The sequence below is a fragment of the Branchiostoma lanceolatum genome, chromosome 1, assembly GCF_035083965.1.
Source record: "Branchiostoma lanceolatum isolate klBraLanc5 chromosome 1, klBraLanc5.hap2, whole genome shotgun sequence".
NCBI lineage: Eukaryota > Metazoa > Chordata > Leptocardii > Amphioxiformes > Branchiostomatidae > Branchiostoma > Branchiostoma lanceolatum.
In genome coordinates, this window is record NC_089722.1 from 36,651,680 (window position 1) to 36,658,385 (window position 6,706).

At 41.1% G+C, this 6,706-nt stretch overlaps 1 long non-coding RNA gene across 1 annotated transcript; it reads left to right on the forward strand.

Moving 5' to 3' along the window:
• The first annotated feature begins 470 nt into the window (after positions 1-470).
• On the forward strand, positions 471-1,523 carry LOC136421511 (uncharacterized). The gene is made up of 2 exons (XR_010753460.1): positions 471-700; positions 1,316-1,523. It is a non-coding gene; the product is annotated as an uncharacterized lncRNA (long non-coding RNA).
• The last annotated feature ends 5,183 nt before the right edge of the window (positions 1,524-6,706 follow it).

Sequence of the window (6,706 nt, forward strand, 5' to 3'; positions counted from 1 at the left end):
AAGCGTAGCCTAGCAATGTTGACTAGAACTGCAATAGTCAGCCGACGTACTGTTGAATAGTATTTTACACCATCGACGCTTTGAAAATGCCAGTATACTAACTGATGGTTGACAAACTGCTCGCAATGTTCTATAGAGAGCGATCATGGTATGGATTGACGTACGGCTGAACTTCTCCAGCCATCTACGGATAGCTGGCTTTTATATCAAATGGATAAACGATCATTATGCGAGTTGATCAAATTCACATGAAATTTACCACAAAGAAAATATAACCTGCTATAGAACAGCGTTATATCCATGGATCAAAAGAGTCCCCTATCAATCCTTACTAGAACTGCAGCTATAAAAGAAGCTACGTTCTCTTAGATTGCAAGCGATCATAAAGCCTCGGCCGGCCTGAAATTTGACCTTATACAGTATACCGGGTAATTTTCTGTATGAACTTCACTTAGCTATATACCTCAGGCACTATGAAAAGTTACGTGTGCACAAGGTTTTCCGCCATCTTGCTCATTAGTGTACCACGTGACTGGGCTGACTCTGTCCCAGGGCACCCCAGACTTATAGTACTTCCAGATGCGCAAAAGACCTTGGGAACGAGGCATAGCTCTCACGCTTGCGCACTGGTGCCATTTGCAAAGAGGAATGTCCAAGCTTGCAGATCGTGAAAACCGCTTCTTTTTACGGCAAATTTTCGGTGAGTTATGACTTTTTGAAATTATGACTTGGTCTCAGGGGGATGAGTGAAGACCTTAATGATGTCCTGGAGTAATTAGGCTGTAGTTTTCTTAATTATTTTTTCTGGAATTAGCCTATTTTTTTAGTGTGTCCTGAGATATTTCGGAACCATCTTACAATGATGTCATTCAACGACGCGGCCGTATTTTTAACGACACGAAGGATATGCATGGGTATTTCGACACGAAATGTATGCATTGGTCTCGTTCCCTTAGATTCTGTTGTATGGATTAATGCAGATTGAGTATAGACACAAAATATTAGGATGTTCTAGGCTTGAAAAATAGCTCTCGCTCGAGCAGATTGAGTGTGTACAGGCTGAAATAAATAGATAATATCATTATATGCAAAAGCTAGCAGCACCAGCCCCCATCCCCACAGGTCAGTACTGGTCTCCTTGGAGTCCAGACATTCTAATTGTGTTTGGAAGAGCCTATAAGTAATTTAGCCTACTAGTATACTATCATTATAATCATTTTCAGAAACAAAGTAGATTGTCTCAGTATGTATGTATTATATATGTCAGATAGTGTCAATATTGATGATATCAACATGTTGTTCATATGCACTGCAGGTGTCACAGATGGAGGAGCACAGAGAATACCTAGTGACTGTCTACAGAGTGTGCAGTTATAAGATGAAAGGATGGTATGGCATATTAATGCCAGAACATGTGCAGCAGAAAATAGAATGTGACTCAGATTAAAACTCTCTGTTTATGCTTTAATTGTTGTTCGATTGAATGTTCAAAATGTAAATAAAACTTCACTGTACATGCTGAATACCAGAAAGTCTCTGTCATGTAGATATATATAACTTTTTATGGTCACATATATACAGAACTTATATCCTGTACAAGTTGCCTGCCTGGTTTGACTGTACCTAGATATAGTTGAGTATAAAAATTGCAAATGCACTCTCTGTAACCTCAAATATGAACCGTGCACATAGATAGATACATGTATCTCCTTTTCCGCAAATGAATTTTGTGAAAGAGAGGCATTGAAAAAGGTAAAGAAATTATTCTCAATTGAGGTCAGGCATAGCTCAACAATTTTGGACTGAAGTCAATACATACATGTACACATGCAGTGTAAAACAAAACAAAAATCTGTAACAAGATCAAAATATGGCACATCATTTAGCAGTTTAGTAATGATTGATACAACAGTGCTTCGAATCAGGACTATGGTATAACCATTCAGTCTCTGGCATTTATAGGTTCCCAGGTTAAGGTTCCAAGGTAAGGTAGCAGTTATCTTTTTGTTATACTAATTACTTATGATCTCTGCATGACAATCAAATCATTTAGTAGGAAGGAATATTTCTTACCCTTTGTCCGTCGATTACTGGTTCATTGTTAATAGCGGCAATACATTACGAAGTAACTTTTCGTGTGACTTGCAGCACATGACTTTTAATCCTGCTTATGTAGAGCAGAACTACGCACTGAACAAGTTTTAAACATCGACACGACCTGACTACACAACGCCTTATATTTGATAATGCAGTATAGCCATAACGCCACGCTTCGGAGAGAGCATTTTGGTATCTTTAGCATGGTTAAAAGTTCTAAGCTGTAGCACTTCGTATCATGCATTTTCTTTAAATTTTATGTACGGAAATAATGTTTGGTGATAGACAATGTGACATACAAAACTTAACATTTATTGCCATCAGAAAATACAGGGAAGTAATGTCGCTTTCGTGTTTGGCTGACAATAGTCTGCGCCTGTATAGATTCAAACAAAGGTAAGTATACAGTGTCGAAGGAAAAACAAAACTAGATGCATAGGTAATACATAATATGATAAACAAAAGCGGGTTTATCGGCTCTTTTGAATAATGCCGGCCATATGCCTGCGACTGGCTCATCCCAGCGTCATGGCCGGTGAATCAAAGACGCGCCGCTGTCGCACTCTGGATTCGTTCTTAGGTGACTTTGCCGGAAAATCCGTTCAATGTCTTCTCTCGCCGGCAGTCGGTGATTTGGGGCCTCACAATGTGCCACAAAATCCTGACCCAAGACTAGCTTGGACTTGATTTCCCTCCATTTCTGTACGCGGCCCGTCTTTGAGAGCTTGCTTTTGGTGGGAAATGTTGGGTCGACTCGAAGACTTTCACCCTCGTCGGGATCTATTCCCTCCCGCAATGACCGCTCTATTAGCGCTAGTGCAGCGCCATTGAAGCTGTAAAACTTCATGTCTTCAGTCTCTCCGCGTTTTGGTGGTGAAAGTTAACTTTACAAACTGATAGATCTAGATCTAGATGTATACGTATGGAAGTAGTGGGAATAACAACTCAAAGGCGCTTGGTTTGAGTTGATGACATTTACATAAGACCAGGGGTGTTAACAACCCAAAACTCGACCGTCATTGGCTAATTGTCGGTGACGTTCGGTGACCTGCGAGCTGCCATATGATTGGACCTCGCTAGAAAGTTACTGCCCGACATTTAGTGTACACGGGGGGGGGGGGGGGTACACCCTTGTTAAAGATACAGAAATCTTTATTTGACACGACAAAAGTACAGCGACTTTCGTAAGGTCTTCTACAACTATACATGCAAACAACAAACACTGGTATATAAAATGATTAACCTAAGCACAAGTATATGAATAATTCAACATGTCGAGGAGTTTAACGTATCACTTACACTACTAGTTCTAAGATCTAAGCATTCTTTGATATATTTACCTATTTGTTCACAGTAAGGTTTGTCACCTTCTAACATGTATTTGAATTTATCTATAGACTGGAATGTACTAAATTCTGTTGAACATGCGGAAAGAATGTTCAATACAGACTATCATGGCAAGACCAGGGTATCTGTGTTACAATTAAGCACCAATAACCCAACTTAACACGCACACATGAGATCAAATTCAATTAGGTCAGTCGTCCAAACATCCAAGCAATCTTTCCTTGGTCCTGAACACTCTCCACACAAATACATTTAAAACGTATCCTAGGCAATGACAACCCCCCCCCCCTCCCCCGTCAGACACGCAAACAGCCTGTTTGTATTTTTTTAGTTTCTCCAAGTGGTATTTTCCTGTCTTTGATGTTATGTAACAGTGTTGCAGAAAGTGACCCAGGAAATGGAGAAAAATACCCCCGAAGTCACTAGTTTGCACTATGCTGTCGCCATGTACGGATTAAGATTTCAACTTACAAAGCCCGGAGACGTGTGTAAATCAAAACCATCGGTCTCTATGAAATATTGTAAGCAGTTTATCTACCGTCGGTATGCTATTCTGGCATTTTCAATGCGTTAAAGGTGTAAGATACTTTTCAACAGAACGTCGGTTGACGTAAAACTATTGCAGTTCTAGAAACATTGCTGGGCTACGCTTTGGAGCCACAGAACAAAGCTATCCATCATGGTAGATAATTGAAGTAAAAATGTCGAGGATTATATCTTAGATTGGACATGCATGGCACTAATTGAAACACCAAGAATAACAGAAAACCAAGAAGGGTTAGGAAAAATATGATTTTCTGTGGTGCTCCATCGGTCAACTATTTAGACTAAGGGTATAGATGACATGAGAAAGATTGTTATATAGCTCACGTTGCGGCAGGTAGCTATTAAGTAGATTCGTATGACGGTTTAATGATAGGTTTGTTAGTTTGTAGCATACCGGTCCAGGGAATTGCAATAGTGTCCTAACAGTCGTTCAGGGGTATGGATTTTTTCAAAGTTCAAAAGCTTAGCCAAGCAATGATTGATAAAACGGCAAGAGCTTTTTTCTATAACATGTAGTTGTGAGCAATAGTTCCTGTCATGAATGCTAAGATAAAAACTCAATATAGCGATCCAGTTCGGTGACCTATCAGTGGTTCACAGCTGCCAAGTGTTCTTGCTTTTTTAATAGATAGCGATGGGCACGAGTCGTAAAGGATTGAAGGCCCCATTCACTAATGTCTTGGACCACAGTTATGCTCATGGATCAAAAGCGTCCCCTGCCAATACTTACTTGAACTCCAGCTGCCAAATAAATTAAAAAAACTTCAGTTTCATGGGTCTACAAAATATCATATAGCCCCGACAGACTTAAACATTAGGCTAATAATAAATGACACGGGATCGCTCGTGTAGTCTGTTTACCGTGTACCTCTGTTGGTCTGTCAACGGTTCAGTATAGATCTATCTTTAAGACTCCGAACGCTCACAGTGAATCGCGTTTTTACAAAACAGCGAACTATTGCAGTCCAAGTAAACATCGCTAGGGACGATTTTGATCCATCAACATCGCGATGCTGTAGCGGGAGGTGCCTAAAGCTTTTTTTTTGCTTGCTACTTCCAAGATCTATTCAGATCCGTTGTCAGCAGACAAGCAAGCGACCTTTTCTTAGTGATCAACAATCTTTGCTCACACAAGCACAAGCCCTCAAACACACACACACGCAACTACACCTGTCCTTGGTACTGACAACTTTCCAAACTCACATGGGCGCGCACACACACACACACACACACACACACACACACACACACACACACACGCACACACACAGGGCACGTTGATCCCCCGTTCAATGAAGAAATCATGAAAAAAAAAATTCACACCCTGTCGTGGCCCAGGATTCCCACGAAAATCCTATAGTGGCGGAGCTTATAAATTAGCTCACCAAAATGCACATAAAGGGGGAGTGCTGTTGTGTTTGCGTAAGGCTATTAGCAGGATCATCCTGTCAGCAGTAGAAAAGTTTGCACTGATGACATGATCATCCTGTCAGCAGTAGAAAAAATGCACTGCTGACAGGATGATCCTGACAGCAGTTCATTTTTTCTACTGCTGACAGGATGATCCTGTCCGTAGTGCAGATTTTTCCACTGCTGACAGGGTTTTCCTTTTTTTCAGAGAAATGTTGGCATATGCTACTGTACCAACGGATATTGGTGTTTCACTGGATGTTTTACAATTGGTTGTGGCTACTGTCAGGATGATCCTGTCAGCAGTAGAAAGTTTTGCACTGCAGACAGGATGATCCTGTCAGCAGCGGAAAAATCTGCACTGCTGTCAGGATCATCCTGTCTGCAGTGCAAAAATTTCTAATTTGCACTGCTGACAGGATCGTCCTGTCAGCAGTACAAAAATGTGTACTCCTGGCAGGACGATCCTGTCAGCAGTACAAAAATTTCTACTGCTGACAGGATCATCCTTTTTTTCGATGCATTTTTGCAACCAATCAGAAGCTAGCATATGTAATTGCTACGGTAACAGCAGATAATAGGTGTTTCAAGATGTCGGCCATCATCACAGCGTATCTAAGGACCTACCAGGTGATAACAGCGCGATCCGATCGGATCCGGCGAACGCTTGAGCTGGAAACCGGGCAATTTTAATTTCATAATTTCAGCTAGGCTTAACCTATTCATGGGGCATATTTTGGATCGTGATTATAGTCATGTTTTATCTCAAATGTCATCGATGCTAGGTGCCAAATTTCTGACATGCTCAGTACTGATACTCCCATCCGAGCCCTCTATTAATTGAGCTGAACTACTAGTTAACGTACAACGTACAAGTAACAGCCGTTTCGTTATCACAACTCACTCTTTTTTATGCTGAAATTTTTGAATCCGTCGAATCGACAGCTTGAGAAACGCACTTTTAATAGAACTTATTAGAAGGAATCCACCCCCCTCCCACTGGATCCTAATGTCAATTGTTCAATAAATCCCATGACTTCATCAGACAGGTGTGGTTGTTCTCTATTATTACGAGTCATGTCTTGTTTACTGCTCGCCTCTTGGTACTCATTCAGTAACAGGGCGGCCTGGAAATCCGCCCAGTTGGAAAACTTATCTCCAGCCTTCATGGCTGCCGCCATGTTCCTCGCTGAGTCCTTTTGCGCGGGCAATCTTTTTGCGAGCTCTGATTGGCTGAAAATTTTTTCCTGTCAGCAGTAGAAATTTTTGCACTACATACAGGAAAAATCCTGTATGCAGTAGAAAT